The sequence below is a fragment of the Callospermophilus lateralis genome, unplaced genomic scaffold, assembly GCF_048772815.1.
Source record: "Callospermophilus lateralis isolate mCalLat2 unplaced genomic scaffold, mCalLat2.hap1 Scaffold_730, whole genome shotgun sequence".
In the NCBI taxonomy this organism is placed as follows: Eukaryota; Metazoa; Chordata; class Mammalia; order Rodentia; family Sciuridae; genus Callospermophilus; species Callospermophilus lateralis.
In genome coordinates, this window is record NW_027515347.1 from 373,268 (window position 1) to 392,019 (window position 18,752).

At 40.0% G+C, this 18,752-nt stretch overlaps 1 pseudogene; it reads left to right on the forward strand.

Annotated features, from left to right (window-relative positions):
• LOC143637770 (kinetochore protein NDC80 homolog) overlaps positions 1-16,557 on the forward strand; it is a 97,687-nt pseudogene extending 81,130 nt beyond the window's left edge.
• The last annotated feature ends 2,195 nt before the right edge of the window (positions 16,558-18,752 follow it).

Below are 18,752 nucleotides of genomic sequence, written 5' to 3' on the forward strand. Positions count from 1 at the left end.
AATCATATGACTTAAGAAATTTATCGATGCCTTCACTATCTTCTATTTTATTGGAGTATAAGGATTCAAAATAATTTCTGATAATCTTCTGTATTTCTGAAGTGTCTGTTGTGATATTGCCTTTTTCATCCCGTATGCTGGTAATTTGAGTTCTCTCTCTTCTTCTCTTTGTTAGCGTGGCTAAGGGTCTGTCGATTTTATTTATTTTTTCAAAGAACCAACTTTTAGTTTTGTCAATTTTTTCAATTGTTTCTTTCGTTTCGATTTCATTAATTTCAGCTCTGATTTTAATTATTTCTTGTCTTCTACTTCTTTTGCTGTTGTTTTGCTCTTCTTTTTCTAGGATTTTGAGTTGAAGTATTAGATCATTTATTTGTTGGTTTTTTCTTTTTTTAAGGAATGAACTCCAAGCAATAAATTTTCCTCTTAGAACTGCTTTCAATGTGTCCCATAGATTCCGATATGTTGTGTCTGTGTTTTCATTTATCTCTAAGAATTTTTTAATTTCCTCCTTGATGTCTTCTATAACCCATTGATCATTCAGTAACCTATTGTTCATTCTCCAAGTGATGCATGATTTTTCCTTACTTCTTTTATTGTTGATTTTCAATTTCATTCCATTATGATCAGATAATATGCATGGTATTATCTCTACTCCTTTATATTGTCTAATAGTTGCCCTGTGACATAATATATGATCTATTTTTGAGAAGGATCCATGTGCTGCTGAGAAAAAAGTGTAGCTGCTTGATGTTGGGTGGTATATTCTATATATGTCAATTAAGTCTAGGTTATTAATTGTGTTATTGAGCTCTATAGTTTCCTTATTCAACTTTTGTTTGGAAGATCTGTCCAGTGGTGAGAGAGGTGTGTTGAAGTCTCCCATGATTATTGTATGGTGGTCTATTAGACTCTTGAACTTGAGAAGAGTTTGTTTGATGAACATAGCTGCACCATTGTTTGGGGCATATATATTTATGATTGTTATGTCTTGTTGGTGTATGGTTCCCTTGAGAAGTATGTAGTGTCCCTCTTCATCCCTTTTGATTAACTTTGGCTTGAAATCTATTTTATTTGAAATGAGTATGGACACTCCTGCTTGTTTGCGAAGTCCATATGAGTGATATGATTTTTCCCAACCTTTCACCTTCAGTCTATGTATGTCTTTTCCTATCAGATGTGTCTCCTGAAGGCAGCATATTGTTGGGTCTTGTTTAGTGATCCATTCTGCTAGCCTGTGTCTCTTAATTGGTGAGTTTAAGCCATTAACATTTAGAGTTATTATTGAGATATGGTTTGTTCTTCCAGCCATATTTGTTTATTTATGTTACTAAACATGGTTTGTTTTCCTCTTTGATTATTCCCCCCCACCTTTACTGTACTACCTCCCGCTGTTGGTTTTCATTGATATTTTCCATTTCCTCTTCCTGTAATATTTTGCCGAGGATGTTTTGAAGAGCTGGTTTTCTAGCTGCAAATTCTTTTAACTTTTGTTTATCATGAAAGGTTTTAATTTCATCTTCCATCCTGAAGCTTAATTTCGTGGGATACACAATTCTTGGTTGGAACCCCTTTTCTTTCAACGTTTGAAATATGTTATTCCAGGATCTTCTAGCTTTCAGAGTCTGTGTTGAAAGATCAGCTGTTATCCTGATTGGTTTACCCCTAAATGTAATCTGCTTCCTTTCTCTTGTAGCTTTTAAAATTCTCTCCTTATTCTGTATGTTGGGCATCTTCATTATAATGTGTCTAGGTGTGGCTCTCTTATGATTTTGCACATTCGGCGTCCTGTAGGCTTCTAGGATTTGGGATTCTGTCTCATTCTTCAGGTCTGGGAAGTTTTCTCGTATTATTTCGTTGAATAGATTGGTCATTCCTTTGGTTTGGACCTCAATACCTTCCTGTATCCCCATGACCCTTAAGTTGGGTCTCTTTATGTTATCCCATATTTCTTGAATGTTCTGCTCATGGTTTCTTAACAGCTTTGCTGAGCTGTCTATGTTCTTCTCCAGTTGAAATACTTTGTCTTCATTGTCTGATGTTCTATCTTCTAAGTGTTCTACTCTGCTGGTAGTATTCTCAATTGAGTTTTTAAGTTGGTTTATTGTTTCCTGCATTTCCAGGATTTCTGTTTGTTTGTTTTTTATAACCTCTATCTCCCTGTATAATTGATCTTTTGCTTCTTGGATTTGTTTGTGTAATTTATTGTCGAAGTGGTCGAAGTGGTCTTTCATTGTCTGATTTTGCTGTCTAATGTCTTCTTTGAGACTCCAGATCATCTGAAGCATGTATATCCTGAATTCTTTATCTGACATTCCATCTGCTGCAGATATTACCTCTTCTAAAGTTGAGTTGACCTGCATTGCTTGTGGTCCTTTCTTTCCTTGTCTTTTCATACTGATCGCGTTTCTTTCTTCTGGTAGCCACGCCCCCGTATCTGGTGCAAGAGACCTCAGTCGTCAGCACTGGTGGGTGCTGTAGCTGGGAGACCCGCGCCGCGCGGCTCCCGCCGGCTCCTGCGTCAGCGCCGCCTCAGCTCCCGCCGGTTCCCGTGCCGCTGCCACGGTTCCCGCCAGCTCCGTCCGGCTCCCTCGCCGCTCCTGCTAATTTAGAGTCCGCTGGGAAGGAATCTCTTTGGCCGATCTTTGGTGACTTTCCCTCTCTGCTATGGCGGGCCCCTGGCTCCTTGCAGGAGTGACCGAAGGGAGAGGTGGAACTGGCTTGTCTCTGGTCTGATATAATCTCTGGTTTTAGATCCCAGTTCGCTAATTCATAGAGGCTTGGTTAGATTTCCTTCCCATCCTCTCAAGGTGGGGAGCCCTTTCCTGGGTGGGCAGGGCCGTTAGCAGAGCCGGAAGGGCACGTGCCTTCTGTCGGGCCAGGCGGGGACCCTTCTGGCTGCGCTGGGCCGCCGGGGGCTCCCTCAGCGCCAGGCAGATGGCGCCCGCGTGGCTAAGAGCCGGGTGGGGTAACCCTTCGCAGAGCGGGCGGGCCGCCAGGAGTGCCGGGATGGTGGGAGCTGTCTGCCGGCCGGGCAGGGACCCTTCTCGAAGAGCAGGGCCGCTGGGGGCGCTTGTAAAGCCGGGCGGCTGCCGCCGCGTGTCTAAGACCCAGGCGGGCGGGGTGGCTGTTTGCAGGGCAAGAGCGGGACCGGCAGGGTAGCCGGGATGGCGGAAACTGTCTGTTGGCCGGGCAGGGACCCTTCTCGCCGAGCAGGGTCGCCGGGGGCGCTTGTAAAGCCGGGCGGCTGCAGCCTCGTGGCTAAGAACCAAGCGGGCGGGCTGGCTGTTTGCAGAACAAGAGCGGAATGGCGGGAGCTGTCTGCCGGCAGGGCGGGGACCCTTCTCGCCGAGCAGGGTCGCCGGGGGGGCTTGTAAAGCCGGGCGGCTGCAGCCTCGTGGCTAAGAACCAAGCGGGTGGGGTGGCTGCTTGCCGAGCAAGAGCGGAATGGCGGGAGCTGTCTGCCGGCAGGGCGGGGACCCTTCTCGCCGAGCAGGGTCGCCGGGGGCGCTTGTAAAGCCGGGTGGCTGCCGCCGCGTGTCTAAGACCCAGGCAGGCGGGGTGGCTGTTTGCAGGGCAAGAGCGGGACCGGCAGGGTAGCTGGGATGGCGGAAACTGTCTGTTGGCCGGGCAGGGACCCTTCTCGCCGAGCAGGGTCGCCGGGGGCGCTTGTAAAGCCGGGCGGCTGCAGCCTCGTGGCTAAGAACCAAGCGGGCGGGGTGGCTGTTTGCAGAACAAGAGCGGAATGGCGGGAGCTGTCTGCCGGCTGGGCGGGGACCCTTCTCGCCGAGCAGGGTCGCCGGGGGCGCTTGTAAAGCCGGGCGGCTGCAGCCTCGTGGCTAAGAACCAAGCGGGCGGGGTGGCTGTTTGCAGAACAAGAGCGGAATGGCGGGAGCTGTCTGCCGGCAGGGCGGGGACCCTTCTCGCCGAGCAGGGTCGCCGGGGGCGCTTGTAAAGCCGGGCGGCTGCAGCCTCGTGGCTAAGAACCAAGCGGGCGGGGTGGCTGCTTGCCGAGCAAGAGCGGAATGGCGGGAGCTGTCTGCCGGCAGGGCGGGGACCCTTCTCGCCGAGCAGGGTCGCCGGGGGCGCTTGTAAAGCCGGGTGGCTGCCGCCGCGTGTCTAAGACCCAGGCAGGCGGGGTGGCTGTTTGCAGGGCAAGAGCGGGACCGGCAGGGTAGCTGGGATGGCGGAAACTGTCTGTTGGCCGGGCAGGGACCCTTCTCGCCGAGCAGGGTCGCCGGGGGCGCTTGTAAAGCCGGGCGGCTGCAGCCTCGTGGCTAAGAACCAAGCGGGCGGGGTGGCTGTTTGCAGAACAAGAGAGGAATGGCGAGAGCTGTCTGCCGGCAGGGCGGGGACCCTTCTCGCCGAGCAGGGTCGCCGGGGGCGCTTGTAAAGCCGGGTGGCTGCCGCCGCGTGTCTAAGACCCAGGCATGCGGGGTGGGTGTTTGCAGGGCAAGAGCGGGACCGGCAGGGTAGCCGGGATGGCGGAAACTGTCTGTTGGCCGGGCAGGGACCCTTCTCGCCGAGCAGGGTCGCCGGGGGCGCTTGTAAAGCCGGGCGGCTGCAGCCTCGTGGCTAAGAACCAAGCGGGCGGGGTGGCTGCTTGCCGAACAAGAGCAGAATGGCGGGAGCTGTCTGCCGGCAGGGCGGGGACCCTTCTCGCCGAGCAGGGTCGCCGGGGGCGCTTGTAAAGCCGGGCGGCTGCAGCCTCGTGGCTAAGAACCAAGCGGGCGGGGTGGCTGCTTGCCGAACAAGAGCGGAATGGCGGGAGCTGTCTGCCGGCAGGGCGGGGACCCTTCTCGCCGAGCAGGGTCGCCGGGGGCGCTTGTAAAGCCGGGCGGCTGCAGCCTCGTGGCTAAGAACCAAGCGGGCGGGGTGGCTGCTTGCCGAACAAGAGCGGAATGGCGGGAGCTGTCTGCCGGCAGGGCGGGGGCCCTTCTCGCCGAGCAGGGCCGCCGGGGGTGCTTGTAAAGCCGGGTGGCTGCAGCGGCGTGACTAAGAACCAGCCGGGTGGGGTGGCTGTTCGCCTAGCGAAAGCAGGGCCGCCAGGGTAGCCGGGATGGCGGGCGCTGTCTGCTGGCTGGGCGGGGACCCTTCTGCCGCGCTGCTCTGGGCCGCCTGCCGCTTGCAGAAGCGGCGGGTGGCCGCGGGATTGGACTCTGAGCCCGCGCTGCCAGTCAAGTTTCACTTGTCTGGGGCAAACTGTCACGTCTATTAAACTTACTAATTCTCGGCAGGTCTCCTTTCAACGGAATTTTGCTAGAAGATCCTCAGTAGGTAGAATGTAGCTGTTTTAATTGGTGTTTCTGATCCCGTTAATGTGGAGATATTGAAAGTGCAGCTTCCTCGCCGGCCGCCATGTTCTCTCCCTTAATCAACTCTTAAATGAAGTGAGCCTACAGGGAGGGAAAATCCCAGGAAGAAACTGATAAAAACACAGGAAAGATTCTGGATTCTTGACATTGATGAGAAAGGGAGATGTGATACTTTAATGACTAAAATGACTTTTAAAAAAGTTTTTTTTCAGAATCTTTCTTTCCCCTGGGAAAATTGTATAACTCCAGTGGAATATACAGACTGTACATTGGAAAGTGCTTCTAACACATTTCCTCTCAGTTATGATTGTGGAGAGCATTCTTTTACCTAGAGAAAAAGAACCATTGATTTCTTCCTTCCACTTTCTATAACCCTAGGCCATGTCTCAAACTTAAGTCACACTTGGGATTTTGTTCTTCTGCGAGCAATTTTAGGTCTCTACTAATGTAATCCTAACTTAATTGTTGGAATTAGGCCTGAGTTTCAAAAAGTGGGGGAAGAAAAGATAAAGTGGGCACAATACAAAAACATTCTCTCCATGTGTCACCCAACTCTGAACTCTGTTCTCCTATTATCTTCCTACCTCACCTTCTCAGCTATTTTGAGCAATATACTCTCTCAGTTTTGTTTGAATTAAACTATTGCTTAGAAAAATAAGAGCATCACCCCTTTTCTACATAAGAATGATAATGTCATTAAATACAAAGCTCTCTACATTTCAAAAAATAAAAATATTGCTCTATAGTTTAGAGATCCATTTACTTTTATTCAGAAAAATTTAAAGCTTTAAAAAATGGGGATCAGGGACTTAAATTGTTATTGATCTGTCAAATATTGTATTATAACCTAGTGATAAAAGGTAATGTATACCTTATAGCCCCACCTCCAGCTAAAGCTCAGCCTCTTCCATACATATCAGGAAACATTTCAGGAAGCAAATCAAAAGCACTTAACTTATCCATCCCCATAACCTCCATATACACAACTGTTGGTTCTCAGTAAAAACTAGACATTTGTTATGCAAACACTTCTTCAGGAGAGGTGTTTCAGTCCCACAAATGAATCCCTGTGCTGTGGCCCATGAACTCTACTCACATAGAATGTCCCTAGAAGTTAAGAACTACCTTCCTCAGAGCCAAAGGAGCAGTTCAAACCAAGAAACCCTTAATTTAAGAAAGAAAGAAAGAAAGAAAGAGAAAGAAAGAAAGAAAGAAAGAAAGAAAGAAAGAAAGAAAGAAAGAAAGAAAGAAAGGAAGGAAGAAAGAAAGGAAGAAAGAAAGAAAGAAAGAAAGAAAGAAAGAAAGAAAGAAAGAAAGAAAGAAAGAAAGAAAGAAAGAAAGAAAGAAATGGAAATTCTAGATAGGACAAAGGGATGGAAGGGGAAGGTAGGGACATTCGGGACAGAAAAAACAGTGGAATGAGATAAACATCATTACTCTAAGTACATGTATGAAGACAAGAATGGTGTGACTCTACTTTGTGTCTGACCAGAGATATAAAAAATTGTGTTCTATGTGTGTAATATGAAACGTAATGCATTCTGCTGTCATATATAACAAATTAGAGTAATAAAAAATAAATAGATAGATAAATAAATAAACAAATAAATAAATAAATGGAATGGTGTCAACCAATGTCAGCAATCTAGAAAATCAGGTCATGCAAACAAGCAGAGTTTGAGTATTTCTGAGAATTTAGAATAAATCTGAGATGTAACAGCCAGGGAAATGTGAAGAAGGTGGTAAATCAGGTGTGAAATCTGTAGCCACTCTACATGACTAAAGAACATATAGTTCTATTTAATGCTGGGTTCTTACCAGCTCTAAGGAGCAAAAAAGGGGAGGAAGAGAAGGGGAAGGGGCATGGGTGTAGGAAAGATGGTGGAATGAGATGGACATCATTACCCTAGTACATGTATGATTGCATGAATGGTGTGATCCTACTTTGTGTGCAACAAAAGAAGTGAAAACTTGTGCTCCATTTGTGTACTGTGAATCAAAGTGCATTCTGCTGTCATGTATAACTAGTTAGAACAAATAAATAAATATTTTTTTAAAAAATAGCTGCCTGGGGATCCAGTTGCATTTGGAGGATCAGAAATGAACTGAATAGCCAGGTATGTCAGCTCATGCAAACAATCCCAGCAACTCAGGAGACTAATCTAAGAGAATCCCAAGTTCAAGCCCAGCCTCAGCAACTTGGAAAGTCCTTAAGCAACTTAGCAAGACTCTGTATCAAAATTTAAAAAGGGCTTCAGATGAAGTTAAGTGGATAAACAGTATTGAGTTCAATCCCTAATACCCCAAAAAGAAAAAGAAAAAGAAATGGACTGAATAACATTTCCCAGATGGGACAAAGCTGATGGGTAAAGTGTTCAGGTAAATTAGGACATTCTAGTATGTTCCTGAGGTGTGGGCATCCTTCCCCAACCAAACCCCTAGCCCACCCTACACTAGGCAATCTTTCTCTTCCCTGCAAATGGTAATGAAGCTGGTGTCACTATGGAAAATCTAGTCTTACCAATAGTTCCTACACATGCCTGGTCACCAAATCCACCAGGGTAGTTATTACAAATACAGAACCCTAAGACCCATCCCAGTCTTTTCAAAACACAAAACTGAAGACAGTTTTGTTTATCTGTACCACTGAGTTGGTTTTCTTTTTTCTTTTCTTTTTTTTTTAAGCAACCAGCCTGATATAGGACCCCAGATAAACATTTGGGAGATTGTGTTTACACATAATAGTTAGTTTCCCTTCCTTAGGTGGTGTTGCTGTTGACAGGAGAATAAGAAAAACAGCAGGGTTTCAGGAAGCCAATAGCAAATTGGCAACAGGCATGAACAGACAATTCACAAAAATATGTACACCTGGCTGTTCAACATACGAAAAGATGTTCCTCTTCACTCATAATAGGAGAAATACCTCAGAAACCACACTGAGATACTGTTTCTTTGTGTTAGTTTGGCAAAATTCTAAAAGTACCACAACACACTCAGTGCACTCATACAGGATGCAAACTGTTGCAACCTTAATGCAGGGGAATTTGGCCATATCTAACAAAACCACATATATGTTTACATTATGACACAATAACCTCTCTTCTAGGAATTCCTATTGAAGAAATACTTTCAACCCTATCAAGACAATAAGCATGCAATCTGTTTCCAATAATTACAAAATATTGGAAATAATTTTAATTTCTGGAGGTAAAAGATTCTTGGAATAAACCGTGGTACATTCACACAATTAAGTACCAGACAACAGTAAAAAATAATAAAAAAAAAGATCATTATGAATTGGATGCTTAATTTAAAGAAATGGTCAATTAAGTGGGGTCACAATGGCTTCAGCCTGTAATTATAGCAGCTCCAGAAGTTGAGAAAGGAGGATCCAAGTTCAAAGCCAGCCTCAGCAAATTAGCAAGGCCCTGAACAACTTAGCAAGACCCTGCCTCAAAATTTAAAATAAATAAATAAATAAAATAAAAGAGCTGGTGATATTATTCAGTGGTTAAGCATCCCTGGGTTCCATCCCAAGTACCAAAAAAGATAGAGAGAGAGAGAGAGAGAGAGAGAGAGAGAGAGAGAGAGAGAGAGGGTAAATGAAAATAAACACAGTTTGATATATTACCTCTTGTGTAAGGAAAAAAGGGGAGATGATAAATAACATATTCAATTATTGAAAAATAAAAATGAAATACAAAAATCCAGCCTCACACTTCTGGATCTATTATACTGAAGTGTGAAATTCAGAACTAATTTTTGAAATAAACAGAATGCTTTATGAAAAATAAACAATACATAGAGCTACAGGTCATAATTTCATATTATTACTAAAGAGCCACAGTTATGTTTCTGGCTTAGAATGAGTGGAATGGATAGAGGAGGTAGAGAATAGAAACAGATCCAAACAGAGAGATTTAATCATAATCATAAAATGGCATATTGTATTCCATAAAAATATGCAACTTTTTTGGAGCACTAACAAACCTCTGGTTTTAAGATATCTATTTTTCAATTTACAGAAACATTAACACCCTTATGCAGAAAATTAACCCAGATTTTGTCCATTCACTGGCTGATACAGATGTTATCTTACCAATCTCTCTACTAATTTAGTCATTAGGTCCAATTTTGTAGGTCCAGTTCACAAGTACTTTTAAAATTTGTTTTTTTAAAATACATGATAGTATATTCTGATATATTATACATAAATGGTGTATAACTTATTCTAATTATGATCCCATTCTTGCAGTTGCACATGGGGTTTCACTGGTTTGTATTCCTATATGAACACAGGAAAGTTATGTACGATTCATTCCGATTCATCTTTCCTATTCCTATCCCTTCTCCATTTACTTAATTTGTTTAATCCAATGGACTCGTATTCTTCCCTCCAATCACCCTATTTTGTGTTAGCGTCTACCTATCACAGAGAATATTTGGCCTCTGGTTTTTTGGGATTGGCTTATTTCACTTAGCATAATAGTGTCCTGTTCCATTCATTTACTAGCAAATATCATGATTTCATTTTTCTTTATGGCTGAGTAATATTCCATTGTGCATGTATACCACATTTTCTTTATTCATTTATCTGTGGAAGAGTACCTAGGTCAATTTCATACCTTTGTTCTTGTGAATTGAGCTTCTATAAACATTGATGTGGCTATGTCCCTGTAGTATGCTGATTTTAATTCCTTTGGGTATGTGCTGAGGAGTGGGATAACTGGGTCAATCGTGGCTTCATTCTAAGTTTTCTGAAAAATCTCCATACTGCTTTCCAGAGTGGTTGCACCAATTTACCATCCCACCAGGAATATGAATTTTTTTTTCCCCACATCCCAGCCAACATTTATGATACTTGTATACTTGATAAATGCCACTGGAGTGAGATAGAATCTCAGTGTAGTCTTAATTTGCATTTCTCTAATTGCTAGAGATGTTGAACATTTTTTTAAATATATTCTTTGACCATTCTTATTTCTTCTTCTGTGAAGTGCTCAGAATGCTGTGAGACACTGTTAGCCATCTTTTACGTTTTTTTTGTTTATATTTTATAATCTACCTTTTAAATGACAAAAATTGTATATTTTATGGAATAAAATGTGAAGTTCTGATAAGTTTATATATTTTAAAAGTTTATATATGTAAGATATATGTATGTATGTGTGTGTGTGTGTGTGTATATATATATATACACACACACACACACAGACACAGATACACACACACAAACTGTGAAATGAATAAAACATATCATCACCTCACATACTCACCATTTTTGCAATGAAAACACTTAAAATCTACTTTTGACAATTTTCAAGTCTGGAATTCATTATTATTAACTATAGTTAGCATACTGTATAAGAGATCTCCAGAATTTGATCATCCTATCTAACTGAAACTCTTTAAACTTTGACCAAAATCTCCCCATTACCACCTATCTCCAGCCCTTGAAAACCACCATTCTACTCTCCACTTTCCCAAGTTCTATTTTGTTAGATTTCATGCATAACATCATGCATTTGTATGTGTGTGTGAACAATGTTGCTATAACATGGGAGTGCAGGTATCTCTTTGATATGTCTATTTCATTTCATATATATATATATTGCTGTGGGATTGCTGGATCATGTATAACTATGAAAAAGAATTCTGATTTCTAAAATAGGGAATAGTTTATTCTGAATGAAATATGAGCAAACATGCACTGGGAACTCAAGTTACCCTGAAAGCCATAGTTTTCTATGAAGCTTACTCAAGCTTCTGAATTTCCAAAAGAAGGTAGGTGGGGTCTTTAATATGCAGATATAGAGGCTAGGAAATCTACAAGATCCAAATGTTGTTTTCAACAAGATGGGAGAAATTCCTTATAGGATTCTGGTGCAATCTCATTCCTAGACTTAAGGATGGGAGAAGCCAGAGGTTAACTTACATTACCCAGTTGTCATAAAAATGTCAGGTCAGACACTGATATTGATAAAATGGCTCTCAAAAAGGACCAAAAGTAGTCCAATACAACCTAAGCTTCCAGATCTACTCTATCTCTCCATAGGGTCTCATTGATCCAATCAGCAAAATCCAAACAACTTGAAAGTTCCCAAACACCAACCCAACCTCTATGAAGAACTTCAGTTCACATATGTTAGTTCTATTTTTAATTTTTTTGAGGAGCTTCCATATGGTTTTTCATAATGTTTGTCTTGGCAGTACTGGAATTTTACTTATAATACATTTTTTTTTTCAGATTTGGAGGCTCACAGCAGCTCTCACTTAACTCAGTAATCCGTCATTAAATTCTTTTTTGAACTTAAATTTATAAAATTTTATTACAACTTTAATATATACACACATAGTCCAATATTACTGTATTTTATGCACATATAGCTGGATTAAATAAACGGACAAAAGAGTCAAAAATTTGGTGCATCCTGATTAGAGTCTTGCATCTGAAAATTAGGGCCCCAAACTATATATTAACTTCTGAAGTGATAGCAAAATATATCATGAATTATGCTTTCTTGCAAGAATTTTTTTTTTTAAAGTTACCAATTGATGAGAATCTGCATCATTTAAGAGTCCCCTGTGTGGAAGAAGCTGTTCTATTTTATGTTTGTTGATTTGAAAGGGTATTTGAGAAAGAATGGGAAAATGAGCTCAGGAGATCAGTTTTCTGAACAATTAACCTATAAACAAATAAATAACACAGTTGATGGGCTACATAATGTCACATCTCTACAGACAGCCAACAATGAGTTTGTAAGTCAGGTTGACATGATAAATGCAGCTAGATTAGGGTATACTTTGCCAAGTTCAGAAACAAAAGTCCATGTGATCCCTTCCATTGTTCTACACTGTGAGGGATGCACTCTGCCATTCCCACCAAGATATTCATCAATAATTTGGGGCATTTACATCTTTTCTCAAAGGAATGTCATGTGCTCCCTCTTCACACACAAAAACAAAGAAACAAAAACAACCAAAAAAAAGGCAGAGGAGAACTTAACTCTTAGGAATCCAAGAAAATAACCCAGAAGTAAAAAAATAAAAATAAATAAAGGAGACATGATAAGAAGTCATAGCTTGCCTAGTCTCCTGAAGATGATCTTGGACTTCTATGCACACAAACTATCAATTTGATCATAAATCCTCAGTTTGAAACTTTGGATGTACATTAGAATCAACTTGGCAGGTATTAAAAAAGGTTAATTCTTGCTCCACTCCACCCAGTCAATTGAAAATTATCATTGGATGTTGGGCCCAAGCATCTGTAGTATTAAAACCTCTCCAGATGATTCTGAGGCATGGGATAGGTGAGAATACATTGAGTTTAAAATAATAAAAAAAATCTTTGTTCCAGTGCACAAACTTTATCAAAAAGGCAAAAACTTTACAAGCCACCATTATTACCCTCTCTGCCTGCTAGAAAAGTTTTAATAAAATTAATGTAAAAATGCTTTGATTGGCCCCCTTGGAAGACATGCATTCTGGAAGTCATCTACTTATGCCAGTCATTAAAACTAAAATTAAAAAGTTGACCAAAATTTGCAGATAAAATGTTGAGGACATATCACCTAGAGATAAGCCCATTTCAATAAATTATTACAAAAAGTATCATTAAAACACACCTTTTATATTTTATGAGATGTATTTTTAGTATTATTATTTATTTGCCTATGCTTTTGAGTTTAATGAAAGCTAGGAAGCATATTGATCTAGAATTAGAACATTTATATAAAACTTAAAACATTGTACAATTGTTTTAAAGAGAAGAAACAATAAGATGAAATGCTGCTCTTCTCCTCCATTTTGATCTTTCTCCACACCATTTATTGTTTTCCTTTTCTATGGGTGATAAGAATTTATGATATCATAACAGAACAAATATTTAGAGCAGGAAGTTACTGCTTTTTAAATAACAGAGACTAGATTAATTATTAAAGGGAAATATAAAGAAATTTATAAGGGAGGCACTTGGTGAGAAATAGCTATCTGCTTTTTGAAATAAAGAAAAGGTGTAAAATAGAGGTGAGTGCTTTGGCAATATTAATGTGAGCAGGATGAATTAATGTAGACAATGCCAACTGCCAAGGAGATCAAATCCCTGAAAAAGGAAACTACAACCAGGAGGTGTGGGGAGAAAAAAGAAAAGCATTAAAAATTAAAAGCCAGACAATAACTGCAAGAAAGAATTTTACATCTGAAAATACTTTTGAACTATAGAGAGTGCTAACAATGAAAGATACATCTAGGGAAACTAGGAGAAAAGAAATTTTAAAAAATAAAGGAAAGAAAGAAAATGGCAGAATAAAAATTACTTCATTCCATTTTATCATTTTAATGAATATAAGACAAAGAGTAAGGTCACAGACAAAGGTTTATTTCATCTCCATTGATTTCATCGCTGTCAGTTCCCAAGTCAACAAATATTTGCACAGAGAACAAGACAATGTTTAAATCAGGAAATGGAGTTGGGCAGCAAAGCCCAAAGTGTGTGTTATTATCAACATGTTTAACCTTTGCTTTCAGATATTTCAAAATATTTGCTTGTGGCATCTTGTGTCTCAAGCTGTATTTTGACTCAGTAGTGAATAGGACAGGGTTTTTTGGTTTTTTGTTTTTGTTTTTTGTTTTTTTTTTTTTTTTGGTCCAGACTTGTTCAGTTTCTTCAGTTCCCCATGGCAAGAGGAACAGCTGGAGTCACCTGCAGGCCCTGGGAAAAAGGGTCCAACCCAGCCAAGCATGCTGATGTTCTGCAGGTTGCCATGGGGTGGGGTGGGAAAATGCTTGCTGAAGAGAGAAAAGAGAATGCAGTGAGGGCCTAATTATTCTGCAAACCAACACTGAAGTAGTGTTCTGTTTTTCAGTGAAATAAAATTGTTTATTGTGACCTAAGATCATGTCAATGCTTGATGGAGAATTTCTTTTCCTCTTCCCTTTCCATTCCCAATGTTATAAAAATATATAAATGTATATATACATATTACATATGTTTATATGTCTATATGTATATAGAGACACATAAACATGTGTGTATATATATGTGTGTGTGTGTGTCACACATACAAGCTAGGGTTTGGGGGTTCTTTTATTATTTGTGTGATTTTTCCTTTTGAAGGGTGTGGTTACTGGTAGCAATTAAGAAAACTGCATTCAATTTAAGGCAATGGTAAAATTGATGACTCTCTGGAATCTTAGTTGAGATTTTTTTGACAGTACATACAAACCCACACACTAAGAATTTATTTCTCTTGCTCTATATGTTAAACATTAATTTAAAAATATCTCTGGAGTGGAGATTTTAAAATTCAAACCTTCTGGGTTGGCAGAGGCAGAAGCTCTTGTTTTAATATGCAGTGAAGAGTAATTGCATAAATTACAGAAATTCGCCCGCTGAGCCTTGTCAGGAAACTGGAAAAAAGAAGAGAGAAACCAGCCTTTGGAAAGTTGAGTATAAATAAACCTGCCTCTGAAAGAAAAGTCTCTATATTTGGTAAAAGAACTAGTGGACATGTATCCTGGGATAGTCAAACTGACATATTTTCCAGGTCTGAAAAAATCAAGGACCCAAGACCACTTAATGATAAAGCATTCATTCAGCAGAGTATTCGACAACTCTGAGTTTCTTACAGAAAATGGTTATGCATATAGTGTATGCATAAAATCTCTACAAGCTCCATCGATTAAAGACTTCCTGAAGACCTTCACTTTTCTTTATGGCTTCCTGTGCCCTTCATATGAAATTCCTGACACAAAAGTTGAAGAAGAGGTTCCAAAAATCTTTAAAAACCTTGGGTATCCTTTTGCACTATCCAAAAGTTCCATGTACACAGTGGGAGCCCCTCATACCTGGCCTCACATTGTAGCAGCCTTGGTTTGGCTAATAGACTGCATCAAGATATATACTGCCATGAATGAAAGCTCACCTTTATTTCATGATGGACAGCCATGGGGAGAAGAAACTGAAGATGGAATTATGCATAATAAGTTATTTTTGGACTACACCATAAAATGCTATGAGAGTTTCATGAATGGTGCTGACAGCTTTGAAGAGATGAATGCAGAGTTGCAGTCAAAGCTGAAGGATTTATATAATGTAGATGCTTCCAAGCTGGAATCATTAGCAGCAAAAAACAAAGCATTGAATGAACAGATTGCAATATTGGAACAAGAGAGAGAAGAGGAGCTGAACCATCTAGAGTCATTAAGGAAGTTGAAAACTTCCTTACAAGCAGATGTTCAGAAATATCAGGCATACATGAGCAATTTGGAGTCTCATTCAGCCATTCTGGACCAGAAATTCAATGATCTCGACGAAATTGCTAGAGTAGAACTATAATGTGAAACAATAAAACAGGAGAATGCACGTCTACTGAATGTTGTTGATAACCAGAAGTACTCAGTTGCAGACATAGAGAGAATAAATCATGAAAAAAATGAATTGCAGCAGACCATTAATAAATTAACCAAGGAGCTGGAAGCTGAACAACAGCAGTTATGGAATGAAGAGTTAAAGTATGCAAGAGGCAAAGAGGCGATTGAAACACAATTAGAAGAATATCACAAACTGGCTAGAAAATTAAAACTTCTTCCTAAAAATGCTGAGAATTCCAAAGGTTATGACTTTGAAATTAAGTTTAATCCTGAAGCAGGCTCCAACTGCCTCATCAAATACAGGGCTCAAGTTTATGTACCCCTCAAGGAACTCCTGAATAAAAATGAAGAAGAAATTAATAAAGCTCTGAATAAAAAAATGGGTTTGGAGGATACATTAGAACAGTTGAATACAATGATAACAGAAAGCAAGAGAAGTGTGAGAACACTGAAAGAGAAAGTTTAAAAGCTGGATGATCTTTACCAACAAAAAGTTAAGGAAGCTGAGGAAGAGGATGAAAAATGTGCCAAAGAGCTTGAGTCCTTGGAGAAACATAAGCACCTGCTGGAAAGTGCTGTTAATGAGGGCCTCAGTGAAGCTATGAATGAGTTAGATACTGTTCAGTGGGAGTACCAACTAGTTGTGCAGACTAAAAATGAAGAAAGATGAAAAGTCAGAAATAACTTGCAGCATCTTTTAGAAATGATTGCTACACATATAGACTGTGGAGAAACATCTTGAGAAGGAGATTACTAAAGTTGATAGAGAATATGAAGAATGCATGTCTGAAGATCTCTTGGAAAAATTAGAGAGATTACAGAAAAATATAAGAAGAATGCTGCTCTACTTAAGACTTCTGGTGAATGAAGATCAAGTGCTGATTATCCTTTATAAAAATGGTTCATTAACTGAAAATATGTGAAACCTGAAATTATGATAATTTCTTGATCATTTTTAGATGCAATAGCCAAGTTTTATATGTACCTATAGTTAATAAAACTACATTTGTACAGTGAAAAAAAATATCTCTGGTATTAACTAGTGACCAATAAAGTAAGTTAAAATATCCTGTGTAGGTGCTTCAGGTTTTACATTAAAGTTATCACCAACTTTCAAATTTTTCTTTTTCCAGAAAATAACTGGTGGCTATCAGAGGGGAAAAAGTAGCTCACAAACACAGAATCTGCAAAAGTTTATACAATCTAAATAGTACAATTGAAGCCAATCATTGAGATTAGATCTTGAGCAAAACTCTGTGTTAACACTCACCTGACCCTTGTCTTCCCCAATAATCCAGAGAAGTGCTGCCTTGGGGCAACTGCCTCCTCTAGCCTGTCCGTTGTGTAATATGTCAGGAACTGAACATAGGCAAATTAATCAGTGACAAGAATACCCAAGGAAATAATTACCTTTGTTCTTGAAGTTTGCAGAACTGAAGAGCATCTCACGACCTTATTAGGATCTGATGTACGTCACTTAGCCAGAAACCTCCACCCACCAGTCTGCCATCATCCATCTCCTATAGAAACCATCCCTAAATCAGCTTCCTGGCAACATGGACCATTTAGGATGATGGTCCTCCATCTTCTCATTAATTAGGTCTTCATAATAATGCCACTGCTTTGTTCGACTAATTGACTTTCGATATGCAACAAGTTAACTGAGCCTGTGATGGTAACACTGCTTATTAAAACCCTTTATGCATTTTGTCAATCATTTTTCATTAAGTATCCTAATGTGCCACATATGTTTCTAGTTTCTATATACTAACCTGAAATTGAATTGTATCTACTTCCAATAAAATATAAGTGAAGAAGTAAAATGCTAAATAATTTTTATAATATATATCAATGGTCCTTATAGAGTGAACCCACATCAGCAACATTAGTATCACCTTAGAACGTGTAGTAATGGAAATTCTTTAGCCCATTGTGGTGGCACTTACCTGTAATCCCAGCAGATCAGGAGGCTTAGACAAAGGAGGATCATGAGTTAAAAGCCAACCTCAGCAAAAAGAAAGCAAGATCCTAAGCAACTCAGTGATACCCTGTTTTTTATAAAATACAAAATAAGGCTGGGGATGTGGCTCAGTGGTCGAGTGCTCCTGATCAACCTCCGGTACCCCCCAAAGATGGAAATTCTTGGACCCCATTCCCAACCTTCTCAACCATCAATCCTAGGGTAGAACCCAGCAATATATGGTTTAGCAAGCCCTTCAGGTGACTGTAGGCAGATGCAAAATTTGAGAACCAATTTGCTGATGCATGCAAATGTTAGGCAGGCAATATTCAGCCATAGATGAGGTTGATACTGAATATCACATCTTATCTTCTGGGAATTGATATAAATCTTAAATTTTAACCAAAAAATATAGTTGTATTGCTATTAGCAGTTCTAAAATTTTGAAACTTAACATAGTGCAGGAACAATCATTTCTTGGTTTTGTCAACTTCTTAAATGCCCTGTAGTCACAGTACTGGAAATTTATGATCCTAAATAGACACAATTTCAAAGAAGGTACATGGAAAACCAAGAAATCACTTGGGTATATTGCTTTTCTTCTGCATATTCTTCTTTTCTTCCTACTCTGCATATTCTTGACTTTTCTGGTTGCAAGATAATTTATTATAAACATTGTTTAACACAGTTTTGGAGATTTTTTCCTTACAAAATATTGAGAAGGCAAAAAATGATGCTGTATATCAATGCAATCTCAGAAGATGTGAAGAATAAATCACATAGAACTTTATCTTGAAAGACTAAGGACGAATGTGTGTGACTACAAAGCTACAAGAAAGCAGAAGGGTTTTCTGTTTGCTGATGTTTCCAAATCCACACACATGTGCTGAGCATACAGTAGGTGCTCAGTGAGTACTGAGGGAATAAATAGAAAACTAAATGAGTTTAAATAACCACAAAATAAGAAGTTCTTTAAGCTTATTTTTTTAAATTTTATAAGTACAAAATGTTCCCACAAGTATTCAAAGTATGGTAAATAGACATAAAAACTCTGAAATCAGAGAATAATAGACCAGAAATTTAAACATCCACTCAAGCCCCAA